The following is a 23,152-nucleotide window of genomic DNA, read 5'->3' as shown; positions in this document are numbered from 1 at the left end:
GTGTAGTGAATGTATGCGATTTGGAGTGGAATTATGTGGGTTGTATTGGAATTGTGTGGTGTGGAATTGTGTGGTGTGGAGTGTATTTGCGTAGTGGAAATATGTGGTATGGTGAATAGATAGCGGTGAGAGCTGCACAGAGTAGATAGAAAGCAAGATAGCGAGCGATAAGTAGTTTGTTTAGGAAGTGGTGAATGAAATTGCGACAGAAGAGCAGAAAGTGAGCCTTTAGCTAGAGTTCTTGGCTTTGCCAATGTCTATAAGCTATGTTGTAGAGCATTGTGGCTGCTGTGCAGCATGATAAAAAGATGTAACAAAAATTTGTTATAAGCATTTTTGTTGCCTTAGATATACCCAAGGAGACATTATGTACAATTGAACGACCCTATTAAAAATGTCTTATAGATTGTTTTTGTCCTTGCAGTGCTTGCATTTTCTCCCTGCCTGTTCTAATGCTTGTTTGAAATAGCTTGGTTATGGGGGGATGTAAACAACGGGAGGGTGGAGGTTGGGAAATATTACCTGAATTACAAAATGAGAAGCGGACGGACGTTAGGGGAGAGTCAACATATGCCAGATGCTGAGGGCAGACTGAGGTGGTGCTGAGTAGTGCTAAAATGGTGCTAAGGTGTTGTGCTGGTACGGAGGTGATGCTGAATGATACTCAGGTGGTGATGAGTGATGCTGAGGTGGTGGTGCGCTGGTGCTCAGGTGGTGCTGAATGATGCTGTGGTGGTGCTGAGTCATGCTGTGCTGGTATTGAGTGATGCTGTGGTGGTGCTGAGTCATGCTGTGCTGGTCTTGAGTGATGCTGTGGTGGTGCTGAGTCATGTTGAGGTGATGGTGCTGCGCTGGTGCTCAGGTGGTGCTGAGCTGGTCTTTAGGTGGGGCTGAGTGATTCTAAGTTGGTGCTGCACTGAGGTGATGCTGCACTGATGCTGAGATGGTGCTGCGCTGATGCTGTACTGGTGCTGTGTTGGTACTGAGTTGCTGCTGAGGTGGGGCAGTGCTGGTGTTGAGGTGGGGCTGCACTGGGGGTGTTTCACTGATGCAGAGGTGATGTTGTGCTGATTCTGCTGTGCTGATGTTGAGGTGGTGCAGTGCTGGTGCTGAGGTGGTGATGAACTGGTGCTGAATGGGTGTTGCGCTGATGCTGAGTTTGTTGATTTAATATGCATATGAGTGACATGTCACTGCCAATAAAAGACCCTGTGAGTGACGTTATCATAGATAAAACCAAGCAATAACAAGCATGTAAAGAAAGAAATATCACAAATTACCCACTTTGAGACATGAAAAGCTCACAAAAACACTGAGGGCCATATTTATACTTTTTGACGCAAAGCTGCGCCGGCGCAGCTTTGCGTCAAAAATATTAACGCCGGCTAACGCCATTTCGATGCGCCGTGCGGGCGTCAAATTTATACTTTGACGCACGGCGGCGCAACCAACAGGTGGGAGTCATTATTTCGTGACGCACACAGCGGCGTCAAGGCGTAAAGAAAACCAACGTTTACGCGACGCACATCACTGTGGGTCGATTTACGACAGCGCAACCCGGAAAGCGCTGTTTTTTTTTACGCAATAGCGTCAAATTTACCCGCGAACACTGCCCTTTCAGCAGAGGAGAGCCAAAATGGATCCCAGATGCCACTACAGACCCCAGGAAGATGACAGCAGACCAGGAACCAGCCAGGAGGACCCATACCGGAACCAGGACATTTTCCGAAAAAAAAGAAAGTGTCGCTTCAGTGCAGAGGAGCAGGAAATCCTGGTTAAAGAGGTGACGGAACACCAGCACCAATTGTTCATCACCTCTAAATTGCCAATCAGTAGGAGAGAGGCCATATGGCAAAAAATTGTGGACAAGATCAACAGTGTGGCTGAAGAACGCAGGACAGTCACCGAGTGTAAGAAACGCTGGCATGACTGCAAACGTAGGACAAAAGAAAAAATGGCCAGGAACAGGAAGGCAGCACTGCAGACTGGAGGGGGGAGTCCAGCACACCAGGAGGCCCTGGACCACATGGAGGAGATGGTCGCAGCCGTCATCCCTGAGGAGATCGTCACAGGGATTCAAGGACAGGACAGCTAAACTATCACGACACAACGCACATGCAGGGTAAGTTGCATGGGGAATTAAAATGCAACAATGATACATGCTACCGGAGGGGGGAATACCTACTACACAATGCATGTAAGTCAGCACATATATGAAGTGGCATGGGTAAAGGGGCACGGCAGGGGGGCATGCCCAGCACAGACTGAATCTGGGACACGACAAAATACAGCACCAACAACAGTCCCATGGGGCCATCCTGTAATTACAACAATAGAGCCAAGGGAAAGCAGCGACAGGTGGGAAGGCCACTACGTCAAACTCACATCCAGGCACTTGTCTGTCAAAATCTATCCTACATCAACTAGGTCCCTATCAGTAATCCAGTAGCCAAAACAACAACTGCAATGTAACTGCGACAACAGTTGACAATAACACCTCTCATCTCTGTGCAGCTATAGTAGCAAATGGCAGGAACCTCCCCATGGAACATACATACCTAAATTAGGGGGTGAGGATGACATCTGCAACTATTTATAGAAATAAGACAAAGGCACCAGTACACTCAAATGCCAATGCCCATACTTGACACATACATCAGCCAAAGTAAACAGCAATAGGAGCCACACAGCACTAAGGACACACACATGCTGCATACGTCAGGGTCCCTCACGTGCCTGGCTAACAAGGCAACATCACTAATGTCATACTGCTCAGACAACAACATTGAGGAGGGGACACAGGCAACTGGTCACTGAAACACACCTGCACAGTCTGACAACCAAATAGGACCTTGATACGATAAACAGGGCAATCCAATTAAACACACATGACCCAACATCATCTCCAAACATCAACAATGTTTACATCCATACCACATCCTAACATTGACATGCATAGGATATGCCACATTACATGTACATTTCGGGCAATGTGAATTAAAAGTGTTTGGGGCAGGTCCTGAGAGGCAAGTGTGCTGCCAGGGCATTCACAACACCCACAGCCAGTCAAAGTGTAGTGTGGTAAGTGTTACGTATACTTTGCGCATTAGCTTCAGGCTTTAGGCCTTTGTGCACCTTGCCCTGAATGTACTTTAACGCATTTGCTCACATCTAAGAGCCTCTGAGCACTTTGCACTAAATGCTTTTTATTAGGCTTCCTATCAGTTAATTTTGCAAATAGCCAGTCCTACGGTGTTGTTTATTAGTCAAATCACACTGTTTTGCCTACTTCAGCACTGGAGTTCGCCAGAACATATTCACTCTGTGCCCCAGTCAAGGATACAGTCTGGTACATTGCCGATAGATGTGGTAGGGGTTAAGATTTAGCATTCCTGCGTAGGGACACTTTGGGCCTCATTCTGACTTTGGCGGGCGGTGGAGGCCGCCCGCCAAAGTACCGCCATCAGAATACCGCTGCGCGGTCAAAAGACCGCCGCGGTAATTCTGAGTTTCCCGCTGGGCTGGCGGGCGACCGCCAGAAGGCCGCCCGCCAGCCCAGCGGGAAACCCCCTTCCACGAGGATGCCGGCTCCGAATGGAGCCGGTGGAGTGGAAAGGGTGCGACGGGTGCAGTTGCACCCGTCGCGATTTTCAGTGTCTGCTATGCATACACTGAAAAACTTGGTGGTGCCCTGTTAGGGGGCCCCTGCAGTGCCCATGCCATTGGCATGGGCACTGTAGGGGCCCCCAGGGGCCCCACGACACCCGTTACCGCCAACCAGGTTCTGGCGGTCAAAACCGCCAGAACCAGGCTGGCGGTAAGGGGGTCGGAATCCCCATGGCGGCGCTGCTTGCAGCGCAGCCATGGAGGATTCCTCAGGCCAGGGGAAAACCGGCGGGAAACCGCCGGTTTCCCTTTTCTGACCGCGGCTTTACCGCCGCGGTCAGAATTGGCCTGGATGCACCGCCAGCCTGTTAGCGGTGCATCCGCGGTCCCCGGCCCTGGCGGTCCATGACCGCCAGGGTCGTAATGACCCCCTTTGTCAACACGATGACATATTACTTATAAAATCACTTCCTTGTCCCAAGACATGCAAGAGGGAGTTTCCAAACAGAGAACCACAACTAGACGCTGCCTGCCTTGCTGCAGATGCAGAACCAGATCACAGGCCATTGCTCAGATATGAGGGATGATGTCTCCCCAGTGATTCAGACAGGCAAGCTCGAAGCTTAACATGCTGTGCTCTAAATAGAACAAGCAGAGGGATAGTAGAAACAGTTAGGCACCATGATAGCTTTGTACTAATGTTTTACTCTCCTGCTGACTATTTCAATTCTACCATGTTGTATTGTTTGGGTTATTGTGGCTCACACCTAAATATCTACTAGTCAGTTGTTCAATGAAATCATCCTATAAACAAATACTGTCTTTGTCATTTGTGTATGAGATCATACTGGAAAAGAGAGAATTGGTTTGGATCTGAGTGACCACGACTTCCCTGAGAAGTTCCAAAGATGTCATGCGCTCGGATGTCTAATCATTCCTTTGCCGTGGGAGACATGAGGCACTACTAGTTAGCCAGAGCAAAAAGAAAGAATCAGGGTGACAGAGTTATTTACAAGTGGGTCAGACTCAGTCCCCCACACCATTAGCTATCCTGCTGCCTAGAAAGCCAGTAATCTCATGTAGGATAATGAGAGCCCACCCAACAAAATGTCTCTCCATAAGAATAGTTAAACACGGAGGGACTAGTAGGACAAAAAGATGGCTATTCCTAAATTGTTACAAAGCAACACCTAGAGGCAATTAGGCAGACAAGTCTGATAGCTCTATATCATACATGTGACACACAGGTGGGCCATAGGCCTACAACAATGCCCATATGAAGGACAGCAGATACCAAGACAAAAACAGAGCACAAAGTTAAGGCATCCAAAGGCTTGTATCTTATTGCAAAATTGTCACAACACAGACACACTAATTGTACCCTGTTTCATTGCAGAGGAACATGGATCTCCTGCCGATATGCCTGTCCCTGATTTCCCTGATGACATGGATGACAAGCCCATAAATATTCCACAGGAGACCATCCAAATGGTCCTTGAAAGCCTCCAAACCCCACCTTCAGTCACAAGGAGGATCACAGAAGAAGCAGCCACCACAGTAGAACCACCCGCCACCCCAATTGTATTACCTGCCAGCTCCAACACAGCTGAGGACTCTGACGACACTGGCACCAGCTTCGAAAGAACCGTCATTGGGGTACAGCGGGAGCTGGCCAAGGAGGTGCGGGTGGGGATGCAAACTATGGCAGCCAGCCTTGAGGGGGTGCGTTCGTGCATGATGTCTTCTGCTGATCAGGCAGCTGCTATGCAAGCCCTAACATCTCTCTTGCAGGAACTTGCCAAAACACAGAAGGAAATCAGCACAGCTGTCATCCAGTTGACACAACATCTACAACTGCAATCCATTCAACGTGTGCACGAATGCAACATTGAACACCTCAGGGCCGACCTGGCTGCCTACCATCGTGATGTGGCTGCCATTCTCAAAAACCAGCAGGCCCTCCTTGCTGCAGTACTGCCCTTAATAACTCCACAGGGAGCAGCCCCCGGGATGTCTGCCTCCACATCTTCTAACACTGAGGTGTGTGTTGCCCCTTCACAAACAACAACAACAAGGACAAACCAGGCAACACACACATCAGAAGAAGAAGACATGGAACAGATAACATTCTCACGGAAGAGTACCCGGAAGCACTAGTCCCTGCACCATGGCCTACTTTCACCAAGGTCCTACATTTTGTCAAATGCCAGTCTCACTACAACTACACTCAATGACTGTTCTGCAATCCACTGTATGACTTGTCACCATTGCCAGTGAATGTCTCTCTTCTACTATTTGCCAATTCCTGTCCCTCTGCACTGTCTGTGACATCACCCCAGCATGTCTGGAGCATCATCCACACCCCTTCTGTAGGATCACCATGTAAGAATGCACCAGAACGGACCCAGCAAACATGGACAATGGACATTTTGCAATACAGCACCTATAAATAAATAGCACTTGCACACCTATCATGTCTCTGTGTTATTTCACACTTCAACTGTGCAGTACATAACTCCAAAGTGCCTGTGTGGCAACCATGTAGATTGTCAATACAACTGTCCTGATATCATGTAGTCTGAAACATCTGTGCAGTGGCCAGGATTGCATCATAGCCTTACCATACTGAGGAGAATAACTGATGAAGGGACTAACCACACACAATCATGCTGTGTTGGACAGAATGATGCACCATCTATAGCTATTCTAGTCAACTAATGGTGGCTGAGAAATGTAGGCACCATGCAATACTAAAACATGAAATTATGCTGCAAAATGTAAGGAAACATTAACAAATTACACTGCATCAATCACCCTTTCTGAGTATACTTCCATGAAGGAAAGTCATGCTTAATTAGTACACACATGATGTAGGTCAGCAATGAAGGCAACAAGACAAAAGTGTTAACAACTCCTCATCTACAAAGATCTCCTTGAACTTCATACTGCAGTCCGACCTATTAAATTACCCACAATAACAAGTCTGGAAGCACACTTTGTGAAGTAGAATACATACTCACCAACACAAAACCTTGGTGATCAATGCAAACTACCAATGGTGGGTCTCCCAAATGGTGGATACTTACCAAGTTAGCACACGGGTACCTGGCATGTTAAACCTCAATTTCCTGGGGATGGCGAGCATAGGACACAAATGTCATACAAAAACATTCAGCTACACTGATGTCAAGGCCATGAGAAAGTAGCACCTAATGCATAATGTAAAGGGTTATCTATATATTTATTACTATTTATTAACACAAGAGGCAACTAAGGGAAAGGTAATACCTACACTAATCTAACCTGACTACTACTAACCCACAACTGTCCCTAACTAACCTAAGCTAAACTTACTCTACACATGTAACGAAACGATCTAAACATCAACCCCCCACCCACCATTATGAGACAGGACGCATGCAGGACAACACTTATTAACCTACACACATACTATACTATCCTAAACAAACATATATTTTTTTGTACATTTTTGTATATTTTTATATATTTTTTTTTTTTTTTTTTTTTAAATAACAGGAATCCCAACATTTCCCCCCACCCACCCACCCACACAAAAAATAAAGATAGAAAGAATAAGGACCCCCCACCCTCTTCCCTAACACTAACTAAGCTAATTACCTATACTAACCTAATACTAATCCCCAAAACCCAACTATCAGTAGAAAATAGGAAAGAGGAGAGAGGGGAGGGGTAAAAGTTCAACAGGGCAAAAGTCCTAGAGGTTTGCCCTCCGTAGGGTCCGCCTGATGGAGCTGACCCTTTTTTTTATATAGGCCACATCTTGGCTCAGGTTGTCCACCTTATTGAACAGCTTGTCCAATTTTCTACTCAATGCCAGGAATGCGGCTGGGTCCACAGGAGGGGCTGATGTAGTTTGTGTGCCGGCCGAGGTTAAGCTTGTGCCAGGAGTTGACTGCCCACTGGACTGTCCTGGTTGTAGAACATGGCTGGGTCCAGGTCTTGAGGATGAGCCAGGGTCTACTGTTCCCGACGTTGCTGGGGCCACTTGGGGAGACCTGGTGGATGTGGTGTTGGTGGCTGTTGTGGGCAATGTAGGCCGACCCTGTGGTGAGGCCCACCATGCCCCGGAGCCCCGATCCGAGTGATATTTGCGGGCCATCCTCCGGTACCCAGACTGCACCTGCAGGATGTGCCTGTATCGCATGGCACGCCTCTCAAATTGGTGTCTATCTGCGGCACTCATGTTTGCAGCTGTGAAGAGAAAAGGCAAATATTTTCCTTTGGAATTGCATTGGGTGGAATAGCACAATGGGTTATTTGTACATTACTAGTAATGTATTTGTTGCAGCAATTGTCACAACATAGTTCACTTAAAGGCTCAGAGGAAGTACATGTGAAGCCTGCATACATAAGGGCATCTCACACCTAGCATATCCATGTCTCTACATGATGGATGACATCACCCTAAACTACTCATCCAAATTATGCCTAAGGCATCTGACATTATGGCTGCACCTCTTCCGCATACTGACTTCACTACATATGTCACTCTATGTGATAACTATCACAATCCTCACTCAATGCCATTTGTAATTTGTTGTGTGCTAATATTGAACCCATGGGCCATAACCGAATGTGTACACTAGGGGCCAGATGTAGGAAGATGGAAAATTGCGACTTGCAATTTGCTATGCAGAACGGTGTCTCCGACACCGTCTGCGAGTCGCTATGTGGTCGCTAAGACCCACCTCATTAACATCAATGATGTGGGTCCCAATTTGCGCCCCCTTAGCGACTATGGGCACTCACGGGGATGGAGGCCTGCTGGGAACAGCAGACCTCCATGGCCGTGACTGCTTTTAAATAAAGCCGGTTATTTTTTCCCAAGTGTAGCCCGTTTACCTTAAAGGAAAACGAGCTGCACTTAGAAAAAAAACCAAAATCTTTAGTTTCGGATTATTTCAGGGCAGGTAGTGCTCCCTTGGACCACTGGCTGTTTCGAAAAACATTTTTTGGGTCCACTCACAAAGGGGAAGGGTTCCTATGGGGACCCCTTCCAGTTAGCGAGTGGGTTACCATCCACTTCAAGTGGATGGTAACTGCGACTCCCTTTGCGACCAGGTACTCGGCCGCAAATGGAATTGCATACCACTGCGAGTCGCAAATAGGACGGGAACACCCTTTCCTATTTGCGAGTCGGAAATGCATTTTGCAAGTATGTTCAGAATCACAAAATACATTTCTGCATAGCAAACAGACGTTTGCGACTCACAAAGAGCAATTTATGCCATTTGCAACTTGAAAACTGTTTGCTACATCTGGCCCTAGGTTCTAAACAAAGTTGCTAAAGGTCACAAGTACGTGTAACATACTGGTTGCTACAGTCCTAGGTACCCTGTTTCCCATTAACATGGCAGTCTTTGAGGGTGGGGTGGGACAAAACAACCAACAATCCCATGTTCAATGCACACCCAGGAGTGTATAGAAAGGGCAACAAGTATGTGCCTTCACACACAACACCTATGAAGGGCTAGCAACACGTTGGAGTCAGCCAAACATTGTCACATCCAAGGTCCAACCATGTCAAAATGCTCTGACTTAGGCCAACATCACATACTATCAGTGAGGCATGTTTTACAACACATACAGAGGAGCTAGAACACCCATGATCATGAGTCGACAGAACACCTAGGCCATTGCACTCTAGTCACACACACTTCTAGTTCAACTAGTGGAAGTACATGCCCCCGGAAGATCCAACCTACAGTGTACAAAGTGCATCCTCAACTAGGAAGATGCACATTTCATCAAAGCCATTTGCCAAGGCTATCTGGGAGAATGTCAGCCTGATATGCAGACTCAGTTCAAGCCAAGTCCCAGAGCAAGTCTTACATTAACCAGTGTATTCCACATGACTCATCCCATTCCCCATTGCGGCCCAACTGGAATGACCTACAGCCCCTAAATCTGAGAGATGGCTAAGTATTGGTCTACAGAAACAGAAGTGATATTTGAAATCCCACTAAAGCAACAATGCCAATGAACGTGCAGCGCATCAAATCATGAATTTTGTTGAACACACAGTAGTCCATCATGCATCACTAGCACAAAATTAAACATAGCACTCAGGCCACACTCACTGCAAGTATCGGGGTCCTCAAAATGTGCCACCTCTCCCACGGTGTACGGTGCTGGTCCACCTGTAAAGCATGAAAGGAAGAATATACTCAGACTCGGTGCTCTGACAAATGATTGCAGTTACTATGACACTGTGTGAATATGACATGGTAATAATACACTTTCCCACATGCTCATACTGCATGGATGATTTTTTATAAACATTAACATTGGATGAGTCTCCTACTACAGTTACAGACTCTACTACACACATGCAGTGGCCAGGACAGTCAGGTGTTGTCAAAGATACCCCTCCATTAGTATGCCCCAACAATTATGGCTTGCATACATCTCATCATATGCATCCCAGAGAGACATCCAAAAGCTGGTTACTTGAGGACTGCATGACCCCTCACAATCAAACAGGCTAGGTGGACATTTTCAACACACAGCATCCAGACACACATGTGACATATGTGTGGACAACATAGCTGACTTCATGTGACGTGAAGCCAGCACACATTTATAGCATCATCATGGGTATACAATTTTCTGTCTAGCTATGGCGTCAACATATGTAGGTATGTTGTTTCTACATGACTTTCTCACTGGCCAATATGACCTTTAGGTTTAAGATAGAGGCATTAACGTGTCGTTTGTCTGACACAAAGGCAACACTACATTACATACAGCTACAGGCATCCGGTATGTGTTGAAAACATGAGCCATCTGACTGCTAGCATTGGTCTTCCGACACATTCTGCAACAAATACACATTAGGGGCCATATTTATACTTTTCGACGCACAACTGCGCCAACGCAGTTGTGCGTCAAAAAATCTAACGCCATTCTGAAGCGCCATGCGGGCGCCGTATTTATTCAATGACGTTAGCCGGCGGAGCTGCCTGGTGTGTGTGAAAAAAAATGACGTACACCAGGCAGCGCCGGCGTAGGGGAATATGGAGCTTGGGTGCCAAAAAATGGGGCAAGTCAGGCTGAGGCAAAATTTTCGCGTCAACCCGATTTGCGCCATTTTTTTAAACTCCCAACCCCCATTGAAATGACTCCTGTCTTAGCAAAGACAGGAGTCATGCCCCCTTGCCCAATGGCCATGCCCAGGGGACTTCTGTCCCCTGGGCATGGTCATTGGGCATAGTGGCATGTAGGGGGGCACAAATCAGGCCCCCCTATGCCACAAAAAAAAAAAAAAAAAAATACTTACCTGAACTTACCTTAATGTCCCTGGGATGGGTCCCTCCAGCCTTGGGTGTCCTCCTGGGGTGGGCAAGGGTGACAGGGGGGGTCCCTGGGGGCATGGGAGGGCACCTCTGGGCTCCTATCCGAGCCCACAGGTCCCTTAACGCCTGCCCTGACCAGGCGCTAAAAAACGACGCAAAAGCGGCTGGACGTCATTTATTTTGACCCGCCCACTCCCGGGCGTGATTTTTGCCCGGGAGTGTAAATACGGCGCACATGCCTCGGAGTCAATTTTTTAGACGGGAAAGCCTACCTTGCATATCATTAACGCAAAGTAGGTGTCCACGCTAAAAAGTGACGCAAACTCCATGGACTTTGGCGCTAGACGCGTCTAACGCCAGAGTATAAATATGGAGTTAGTTTTGCGTTGAATTTGCGTAAAAAAAAACGACGCCTATCCGGCGCAAACGGAGTATAAATATGGCCCTAGGTTTCCCTAGCATTATACACAGTCAGCTACTTATCTAGCAGATTGGGTAACAATCATCACATGTCCCCACACAGATTTCATTTATTCACATGTAATTTATTTGTACTCACCAACATGGCCACCAATCCTGATTCCCAGGTGGTCCAGCAGGTCCTGCTCCCTGGATATGAGATCAGCCCAGCGGTGCTTCAGTTGATGCTCATTCCTCATGCTCCCGTAGACCCGGACCAGGTGATGGCACACCTTCCCCCACCGGACTTTCCGTGCCTCTGTGTGATACCCCTGTATCACACGGCCCCCAGCCTCCAGCATGAGTGGGAGGAAATGGCAAACGAGCCAAATAAATCCCCCCAATTCCTCCTCACCCATCCTGGCAAGCCGAGGCCTACCTGACATATTTAGTAATTTAAAGGAGAAAAATGAGATAGACAAGTAAAAGTGGGAAATGGGGAAAGGTAGAGTAGTGAAGAAAAAATGAAACTTAATAAAAATAGCCCAACTAACCCCAAAGTTAAACTACCCAGAACAGACTCCCACAGACAATACAAACAAAAACAGGATTGAACAAAAGTACACTAAACAGACTAAGACAATATTACACAACAAGACTAGGAACACAAAAAGACAAAATACAAGGTACACAGGACACAAAAGCAGTTAAACACAGGACTACACTTTCAACACAACCACACAGTCTAGAAAAGATCTGAGACTGCAAAGTGAAAGTGAAAGTTAACTCACAGTACAGATTTTGTAAACAGGATATCCTATTACATCACTTCCTGCATAAAATGGCTGCCGTTTTTATTTTTCCGTTATGCGTCATATTTTCACGCATACACATTGTGCGTCATATTTTTTGACGCATAACATTGCACATAATGCAGAGTCAAAAGTAATTTCTTCATTGTTCCCTTACATTTCTGTGTGAGGCTGAGTTTACAGTTCTAGTGTAGAATTATAATTTTCTGGCAAATATGTGAAACATATATGACCATTTATATTTGACTCTGCATTCTGTGCACTCCTGTACGTGAAAATATTATGACGTCCATGCTGTCTGCGTGGAAATTTGACGCTTCATACACAATATGGTGGACATGTACTGTAGCTTATTAATTTATTATTTTTCATCTCCGATTTTTTGACTCTGCATTCTGTGCACTCCTGTACGTGGAAAAATTATGACGCCCATGCTGTATGCGTGGAAATTTGACGCTTCATACACAATGTGGTGGACATGTACTGTAGCTTATTAATTTATTAATTTTCATCTCCGATTTTTTGACTCTGCATTCTGTGCACTCCTGTACGTGGAAAAATTATGACGCCCATGCTGTCTGCGTGGAAATTTGACACTTCATACACAATATGGTGGACATGTACTGTAGCTTATTAATTTATTATTTTTCATCTCCTATTTTTTGACTCTGCATTCTGTGCACTCCTGTACGTGGAAAAATGTTGACGCCCATGCTGTATGCGTGGAAATTTGACGCTTCATACACAATATGGTGGACATGTACTGTAGCTTATTAATTTATTAATTTTCATCTCCGATTTTTTGACTCTGCATTCTGTGCACTCCTGTACGTGGAAAAATTATGCCACCCATGCTGTCTGCGTGGAAATTTGACGCTTCATACACAATATGGTGGACATGTACTGTAGCTTATTAATTTATTAATTTTCATCTCCTATTTTTTGACTCTGCATTCTGTGCACTCCTGTACATGGAAAAATTATGACGCCCATGCTGTCTGCGTGGAAATTTGACGCTTCATACACAATATGGTGGACATGTACTGTAGCTTATTAATTTATTAATTTTCATCTCCTATTTTTTGACTCTGCATTCTGTGCACTCCTGTACGTGGAAAAATTATGACGCCCATGCTGTCTGAGTGGAAATTTGACGCTTCATACCCAATATGGTGGACATGTACTGTAGTTTATTAATTTATTAATTTTCATCTCCTATTTTTTGACTCTGCATTCTGTGCACTCCTGTACGTGGAAAAATTATGACGCCCATGCTGTATGCGTGGAATTTTGCCGCATTATTAAATGATGTCTTCATTTTTTACAGTTGAGGAAGGAAATTTCGTCATGGCCAAACGGTGCTATGTGATACACATTTGTGGTTAGCTATGACACATGTCCCTTATTGGATGTATAGATGGCATTCACACTGTAATAATTATGATTCCTTCAGAAAATGTATTAACCATATTTGTACACATATTTGGGGTAATTGCTGATGGCTATTTTGAAATGATGAATGGTATACCATGATGTATTCCTTCCCTAAAATGTGCCCACAATTTTCATGGTAATGCATATATCTATATTCCAAACAGGGAGTGCAATAGTCACTTAAATTTTTTATGGGGCTAACCATGTCCTATTATGCTTTTGTGTATCTGATTTGTGTTTGACTTTTGACATGTAGGCCACACATGCGCCTTATGCATGTGTTTACTTCACAAGTACATGATTCTTGTATATTTGGGGGGCGGTAGAGGTGGACTTAGGCCCCCAGCACCCTACGCATTGCCCTTCCAGATTTGCTGATTTATCCATGGCTTTCATTTATTCGGTTATGCAAAACCTGCAGCAGCAGGCTAATGTAAGGCCATAGGGTATGAATCACTGTTGGCTATTCATTCATCTCATTTGCCCATTTGACGTTTGCACTATTGTTGATTTGGAGCAATCTGACATACCATTTTCCAATGACTATGTTTGCAAACTCTCAGCGTTCCTCATGTGCTGATGACAAATAGGTTGTTGATGTATGTGGCCCTTTATGCATTACCTGGTTTAGTGGCATGTTAAATTTTGCCTGCTAGGTTTGAACTGGGACACTACTGTGATGGGCAGCTTGCAAATATTTGGTTGATTGGATGACATATGGTTATATGTGTGTGGGAATGTGGATCCACTATCACCTGTCTGGGTGTATGTTGTCACTGTAACTTCAAGGTCTCCTCATGAGTTAGTGGCAGCTAATGTTGTTCCGATTGGGTATTGTTTATATCAAAAACTTGAGAGAAGCCATTGAGGACATGGTCACGTACACATGGATGGTCCCACCCTGTCACTGAACACATGTAATGAGACTTTCAAATGATCTACATTTTTGGTCTGAGTGAGAGACTTTCTCAGGTTTCTGGATCAGGCATGTGTAATTGGCACTTTGGTACTCCTGTTGGCCTCGGTGGATGGTAATGTATCATGTAACATCCTACCCTCTGTGCAGACATTTGTGATGTTTTTTTTTTTGTGTGATGAGTATTTTATCATTATTGCTCAATGAGACGACTTCCTTTTTCAGCAATTTAGAACTAAAGGTGGTCAGAAATGAATAGGCCAAAGCATGATGTGGTGTTTGTTATCGGTGTTTATTTACAATTGTGCTATAAGTGTTGTTATAAGAAATTAAGAAAAAAATTTATTGACAAGCTGTTGGCGCCTACGCACTCCTGCTGCCGTGTTTTGTTGTTCCCCCTCCTGTTGCAGGCCAGCATCCTCCTCTTCGTCATCTTCAGGCATGTCTGGGTTTGCTTCAAGGAGGGGAATGTTCCTGTTTACACAAATGTTGTGCAATATGGCACAAGTGAGTATGATCTTACAGACCATCTCTGGGGAATAGAGTAGGCTACCACCAGTGATGTCAAGGCAGCGGAACCTTGACTTTAGGATCCCAAAGGTCCGCTCAACAATGCTGCGTGTCCTCTTATGGGCGTCGTTGTATGCCCGCTCTGCAGCAGTAGTGGGGTTCCCATATGGTGTCATTAGCCAAGGCTGGATGCCATACCCCTGATCAGCTGAAATAGAAACACAGAATGGGATCAATTAGATGTAGTAAGCACTCTTGTACAGACCTTTGATTGCAGTAGTTGTCTTGTTTTGTGTGTGACTCTTTTGTGCACTAATGTGACAACCTATACTTGTAGGGTAAAAGTTTAGCATTGGGTTTTTTCCTTGGCTGAGCAAGTGTTTGTTAGCTAGCCTTTTGTCAGCAGTCTGTATTTTTTTTTTAATAACAGTGTGCCCTCCCTTGCATTGTGACTTGTGATACAGGTGTCCGTGTGTCTTCACTGGGGGTGAGATGATAGTTCCATGCGAGTTAAAACATGAAAGTGTATTTGAAACGTTCATATGAAAGTACCCTGGACACCCCATACCTTAAGACTTATGCAATGTGTTAATGTACAGGTTATTGTGGCACTTCCAATTTGCAAGGTGACATTTAGGCAACCACACTCATTCATGTCTTCACATTAAGCTGTGGAGTACATTCCAATGTGCGACAGGTTCAATGGTGACTTCTGACACATGGCTAGTGATATGAGTACCTCAGTGTGTTCCAGGCTAGGTGTTGCTATTGTGGTGTATGTGTTGTTTGTCCTAGAGGGTTGCTGTGCAGTGTGTATATGAGTTAGATTTTTGTCCTTACCAACAAGTAGTCCATTGCCATACCGTCCATCCTGGAAGTGTTGGTTGATGGTGCTGTGACGGAAGATGAATGCGTCATGTACACTCCCAGGATATTTAGCCACGATGTTGCTGATCAGTCCTTGGTGATCGACTATGGCCTGCACGTTGATTGAATGTGTGTGCTTCCTGTTGCGGTAGAGGTGTTCTGTAGCAGCAGGTGGCACAAGGCGTACGTGTGTGCAGTCGATTGCACCAAGGACGTGTGGGAAGCCACTGATGGCGTAGAACCCCTGTTTAGTTTCCTGCTGCTTCTGCAGTGTGTTAGGGAAGCAGATGTGGCGGGGTGTCAGGCGAATGATGGCATCCAGTACTTTTGGTAGGAATGCGGAGAATGATGGTTGTGATATTCCACCAAACAGGGCACCAGTTGTCTGAAACGAGCCACTTGCCAGCAGGTGAAGTACGGCAAGCAGCTTTGTTTCTGTTGGTATGGTGCGGGTGTCACCAAAGTGGGGGCCAACTGCTGTTCGATATTTCTGAGCAGCTGCTGAATGGCCTGCCAGTTCAACCGGTACCTCTGGATGATGTTGTGTTCCCTGAGGCCATGCAGGGTTGTTCTTGGGTGGAATATCCTCTCCTGCCTTCTGCGCTGTCTTTGGGGTCCCTGCTGTTGTTGTTGTGGCTGCTGTTGTTGCTGCAGGGCTCTGCGTCTACGTGCACGCTGAATAAAAATCACCTCCATGTCTCCCTGTTGCTGCTCTGCTGCTCTGTTGTTTGTTCTGTGTGTTCTGATTAAATACAGGTGTGTTTGCCCCATTTTAACACCTGCCCTAACCCAGGCGTTAAATTTTTACGCACATGGGGTTTTGCGTCACTTTTTTGCTCCGCCTACCGGCCGGGAGTCCTTCTTGCCCGGAAGCATAAATACGACGCGCGGCAGTGTGCGTCGTTTTTTGGACGGGAACGCCTTCCCTGCATATCATTAACGCAGGGCGGGGTGCCGCTTCCAGAAAACGGCGCACACTGCGGATTTTGCTTGTGCGCGGCCTCGGGCGTCAGGGTTTAAATATGGGGCAACGTTTGCGCTGATTGTGCGTCAACATTTTTGACGCACATTCGGCGCAAACGGAGTATAAATATGCCCCTGAATTTGCTGTAAACCCCCTGAAATGGAAGGTCAAGAACCACAGCAGGAAAGGAGGGAGGAGGACTGCACACACAGGAGGACATGGCGGGCTGCGTTAGGGCCGTCACGGCCGAAGCTTCGTAGACGTGATGTCTGCCGTACCTGGGGGGGCGTGGCACCCACGCGGAGAGGATCGGCCGAATGTGTTGGGAGGAAGCGCGACTCCCGGAGAGCCGCTCGCGCAGTAATCCGGACGAGGCACCCGGCGGGAGACTCCGGCACTGGGGACGTGCCGCACTGGAGCTCCGCCGGGCGCGCAGAGGATCGGCAAGGATTCCCCTTCGGGGGAATCCCGGAAACGCCAGAACCGGCAAGGCTCCCGGGAAGACATCCCGGGAGCTTGGTAGCGCGGTTATACGCGCTCCCTTTGACATACCAAGAAGAGCCAGCGAGAAAGTAGCTGGTGCTGGAGCCTCAGGCAAGGCTCGAGAGGAGGAGAAGAGCCCGCCCCACCCCAGCCCTCCATCAGCTTATGGCAGGTAGGGGGGCAGGGGTTGGGGATAAAGGGGGACAGACGGGATCCGGTGGCTAGTAATAGCCTAGGGAAGCTGAAGGGAAAGGAAAAAACCCCGGCTCTGGTGAACTGCCCAAAAAAAAAAAGAGAAGGGATTGAAGGAAGAACAAAAATATAGCATAGATTGACACCCTCTTTAAGGTCTTACTTTAGGGCTGGGCCAGAGGATATTGTGCTAGTGCCGGGGCAAGGGAAAATTGATACTTTTGTGATTAAAGATGTTGGAAGTGGTACAGATGCTGGTAAGGAGGCCGAAGAAGGTTTTTCCCCCTTATTTGCAAATTCACCCTTGCACGAGAATACACAAGCTGGTATGGGTGCTGATATGATATGTCAAGGTGATATGCTGCCCACTCCACGACAGGAGGAATTAGGCCAAGTAGCACAAGTCGTTAGCCCCCCCCCAGATCTGAGGCATACCCCCTCTATGGAGGAAGTGATCCTCTCCATATCGGAGGATATAAAGAAAGGGTTTGCAAGTTCGGAGTGTAATCAAGGCGAAATTCGAGAAGCTTGCGAGGTATTGGAAAACAAATTCGATAACTTGATGGAGAGGATCCAGTGGGGGGGAGAAAGGAGGAGTTGAAGCTCCACGAGGATGAAATCCGAGGCCTGAGTGAAAAAGAACAAGGCTTACAAGTTAGGATCGAGCATCTGGAAAACCACTCACGTAGGAACAACTTAAAATTGTTAAAAGTTCCTGAAGGAGCAGAAGGAGTAAATCTTAAGTCATACGTTGTCTCACTAATCAAATCGGTCTGTGAGCTGGAGGAAAGTAATGAAGAGATCGAAAGAGACATTCAGAGAGTCCACCGGGATCCCTTCACGAGGCGGCCCAATAGTACAAGACCAAGGAAAATTTTAGTTAATTTCTTAACTTATCATCTAAAAGAGAAAATTTTGACCCAGGCGTTACAACAGAAGGCATTAAAGATGGATAATGTGACTTTTGAGATCAGATCTGACTTATCTAAAATCACTATGGACAGGCAGTGGGAGCTGGGAAAAAGGCTAGATGAATTCAAAAAACTTGGAGCCACGGCTCAATTGAAATTCCCAGCTTTTCTACGAATAATGCATAATAACAAAATGTATAATATAAGAGAGATAGATAAGGCAGATGAATTGTTAGATGCTATTAGGAAAGAACAGGCTGATCATGTGTAATATTTGCAATACGTTTTTGAATTTTGTGCCCCCCAGGTAGGCAGGGCACTCTAAAATCAGGCCCATGGTGGCTGACATAGTGGGGGGGTTCTCCTTGGGAGGGGTTAGGGAGGGGGTGTACAAGGGGGTTAGTTTTTGGGGATAAGGTCAGAAATTGTTTCTCGTTCACCTAGGCGGTGGGATGGTGGGTTAATTTTAAATGACTAAAATCGGCATAGGCCAGGGGGAGGGCAAGTTTATGATAAAATTTCTCTCGTGGAATATTAATGGGTTGAGAACTAAGTCGAGATGAATTAGAATTCTTCAATATTTAAAGGATTCCCCGGCGCAAATTTTAATTTTGCAGGAAACTCATTTGGCGGAGGATGAGTGTAAAGAGTTATTTAGCACTCAAAAGTGGGTGCAAATGTGTTTTTGCACCTCCCATAATTTTCATACAAGGGGGGTAGCCATTTTAATTAAGCAAGGATTTCAAGTCAGACCAGAAATCTTCGAAATAAAGACAGACCAAGCTGGTCAGTGGATTATAGTAAAATTACAGGTGAATGAAATATCTTTAGTTCTGGCTGGCTATTACGGCCCAAATTGCGACGATAGCGGACCTTTAAAGAAAGTATTCTCTCAGCTTATTGAATTCTCAGATTCAGTTATTATGGCGGGTGACTTTAATGTGGTTCTGGACAATAGATTGGATAGGTCTGACTCTTGTAGGTCTTTGGGTACACCCAAAGCGCAATGTTTTTTAAAGAGAATGATGAAAGACCAAGGTCTGTGTGATATTTGGCGGAAGAAGAAAGGGGAGACTAGAGCCTTCTCCTTTTTTAATAAGAAATATAGCCACGCGTCACGTATCGATTATTTCCTAGTCGATGAAAGGTTGTTGGAAAACGTTGAAGAAGTCGAATATCTGCCGCCACATTTGTCGGATCATGCGGCAGTAATTCTGCATTTGTCTGCTCCACAGAGAAGGCTGGTTAGAAGATGGACATTGGAGCGTGCACTATTATTAGATGAAGATGTCTTGCTGTACGTACGTAGGGAATCCGTGGCGTTCTTTAACATTAACATAGGGTCGGCACCATTATCAGTGGTTTGGGATTCTTTTAAGGCGGTAATATGAGGGGTACTCAAAAGTATAGCATGCTACAAATATAAAGTGTTTAGAGACAAAATAAGGGCTTTAGAGCAGGAGATGCTGTTAAAAACCGAAGTGTTGGTTGGTAGAGGGGTTGGGTCGCAGGAGGAGGAGACTGGAAGAGTGGAATTGGCTGAGTTAAGATCGCAACTGGCTGATATTTTGCAGGCACGCATTGTGAAAAGATGGGAGGTCAGCAAATTAAGACACTTTGAATATGGGGAAAATTCAGGGAAGCTGTTAGCTTGGAAAGCCAAATCAGAACAGGTTAGGAGCCTGATTAAGGAAATAATGATCGAGGATACAGGTGAAAAACTGATATATAGGGAGGATATTGAACGTGGGTTTCAAGATTTTTATGTATCCCTGTATACGGAACATGCGGATGGGCAAGTAAAGCGGGTAGAAAACTGGCTAGCTCAAGATTCCTTGCCACAGATTTCGCAACAAACTCGGGAATGGTTAAATGGCCCTATTACGGATGAGGAGGTAAGGGTGGCCCTAGCGGGGGGGCAAAGATGGGAAAGCTCCGGGCCCCGACGGTATCCCGGTGGAGGTGTATAAAGCCTTAGGGGACCTTATAAGACCAATTTTGTTGGAATTATTCGGTAGAATCTTTCTTAATGAGATAGATATGCCTCTCTCTTGGAATGAAGCGGTTATCACGTTGATTTTGAAGCCGGGTAAAAATCCGACTAACCGTGCATCTTACAGACCTATCTCACTCTTGAACAGTGACTATAAGCTATTTTCTAAAATTATAGCGGACAGACTAAATAAAGTTGCAAATAACTTAATACACTCAGATCAGAAGGGCTTTTCAAAAGGTAGATACCTCCACGAGTTGACTTACGAATTGATTGGGGCAACAGACCTTGCGGTATCACTCGATTCCCCTTTGGGGATTATTACAATTGATGCAGCTAAAGCCTTCGATCAAGTAAATTGGGACTATCTAAAGTTTCTGTTAAGGAAGGCTAATCTGGGAACTAATGTGTGTGGGGTAGTAAATCAAATCTATAATGCCCCCACCGCCAGAATATTAGTGAATGGGAATCTTACCAGCCCAATTGTTATTGCAAGGGGTACTAGACAGGGTTGCCCGTTATCCCCTGTACTGTTTAATTTGGATATGGAGCCTTTTGCAAGAAAGATTCGGCGAAACAGGGTGATTTCCCCTTTCCGTTGTCAGGGCTGGGAGAAAAAACTATCTCTATACGCAGACGATCTTCTGCTTTTTACTGATAATCTTTCAACGGCATTCCCTGAGGCTATTAGGCTTGCGGAAGAATTTGGCAAGATTTCAGGGTATCAGGTGAATGTAGAAAAAACAGAGATAATGGCATGGAATATGGATTATAAATCAGTCCATTGTAAGAAGGAAATCAGATATTTGGGAATTTTGATACCTCAAAACATTGATCAACTAGTAGAGAGGAATCAGGTTAAATTACTGTTGGAATGTAAGGGCCTATTAAAAGGCTGGACCCATCTCCCTTTGTCTATTATAGGCAGGGTTAACTTGGTAAAAATGTCTATTCTCCCAAAATGGAATTTTTTGTTTTCAACTTCTCCACTCCCTATGCAGAAAAAATATATAGAAAAAATGCAGTGCCTAATAAGCGATTTTATTTGGAACTCTAAGGGGGTTAGAATTTCAAGGAGAAAGTTGAGGCGGCGTAAGCAAAAGGGAGGTTTGGCATTACCGGATTTGCAATATTATGCTTGGGCTTTCCTTTTAAAAAACTTTAGAGTTTTTTCCACATCGGACTCTACAACAGTTGGTCTAATGTTCAAAACAATGGCTTCTAATATTAAGGGTGCGTCAACAAACTTTATTTTTAAATTTGGGGACCCCAAATTCTACAAGAAGATTAGGCTGAAAATTATGCGGGGCCTAGCGGAATGTTGGTATCGGAGCAGACGATTAGTAAAACTAACCTATTATAACTCCAATGCACCTATTTGGGATTCCCCGGGTACTCCAGAATGTTTTCAAGACATACTAGCGCTACCGTTAAAACAGGCGGGAGTAGAGCACTGGGGAGAGTTGTTTTTTGAAGGAGACCTGCTTTCATGGGAAGAATTAGTGTTACTAACGAGAGGAGCCTTGTCTAGGTGGAAATATTTGCAAGTTAGAGAATGGGCCAAAGGGATTAAGGAAGGTGTGGGTAAGAACAACCCTTTGGATGTGATTATCCCGTGCCCTTTAATAGGCCCCCACAAAGTGTCAGCTTGGTACTGGGGGATCCTGGAAGGGGTAGATGGCGTTTTTGACCTTTCCTGCAAAACTGTGGGGAGATTGTTTTTCGGAAGAACTGCTTGAAAGGTGGTGGAAGGAGTCATTAGCACTGCTCCATGGTACAGTGAAACCCGCTGTGCTAAAGAAAAAACATTATTACACGCTACATAGAGCTTACATTTCCTCAGATAAATTATCTAAAATGAAAGGAGGCCAGGGGGTGAACTGTTCAAAATGTGGGGTGGCCCAAGCTACAGATATTCATATGTTTTGGGAATGCTTGGATGTCCGTCAATTTTGGGATGAAGTATGTGGAGCAATTTCGAGTATTCTGAAACAGAGAATAGAGGCACCATTGTTGGATTGGAAAATAGATCACTGAGGGTTGTAACTTTACTTTTATTTTTTTATTGTTTGTTGAAATTGATATGGTTTGGGTCATTGGTCCGATGATTACACACCCTACTCTGAAATCCTTGGGGACTTAAGATAGTCTAAGGATTGCTCGAGAAGAGAGGGTAACCCCTGGCCGAAAGTAACTTCCCATGTGTCGGTTGACAAGTAAAGGAAGCTCTATACACTGCCTAGGGTGAATGAGGACTAAAAAAAAAAAAAAACTAAAAAAAAAAGAACCACAGCAGGTAACCTTAGGAATGAGCAGGTCTTGAAAAATCAAATGATGGTTCAAATTGGACAAACATTCTCATAACCTTATTAGACATGGCATTTATTTCTCTGTCAGCTGTTCTCAAGTACACAATTCTGCCTAGGCTCGACCTAAAAATTACTCTTAGGAATAATGGCACTAATTTAGTCAACCATTCACTGTATTGTAATGTAATGATATTGTAATTACTTTTATATAACCCTTACTACCCCTGATGAGGCACTGAAGTGCTTTAAGGTGAGTAGGTTTCTACTCTGGAACCCAAGGTTAGTGGTTAATCCAGTGGTTATTGTTTGGCATTGGGATCTGTCTTCTGCTCTCAAGGAACCATTTACTGCATTTACTACAGCTTCCTTGTGGCAGATTACAGTCACAGGAGATAGGTGTGTTCATAAATGGGCGCTAT

The sequence above is a fragment of the Pleurodeles waltl genome, chromosome 7, assembly GCF_031143425.1.
Source record: "Pleurodeles waltl isolate 20211129_DDA chromosome 7, aPleWal1.hap1.20221129, whole genome shotgun sequence".
Classification (NCBI taxonomy): domain Eukaryota; kingdom Metazoa; phylum Chordata; class Amphibia; order Caudata; family Salamandridae; genus Pleurodeles; species Pleurodeles waltl.
Note: the sequence above shows the minus strand (reverse complement) of the source record.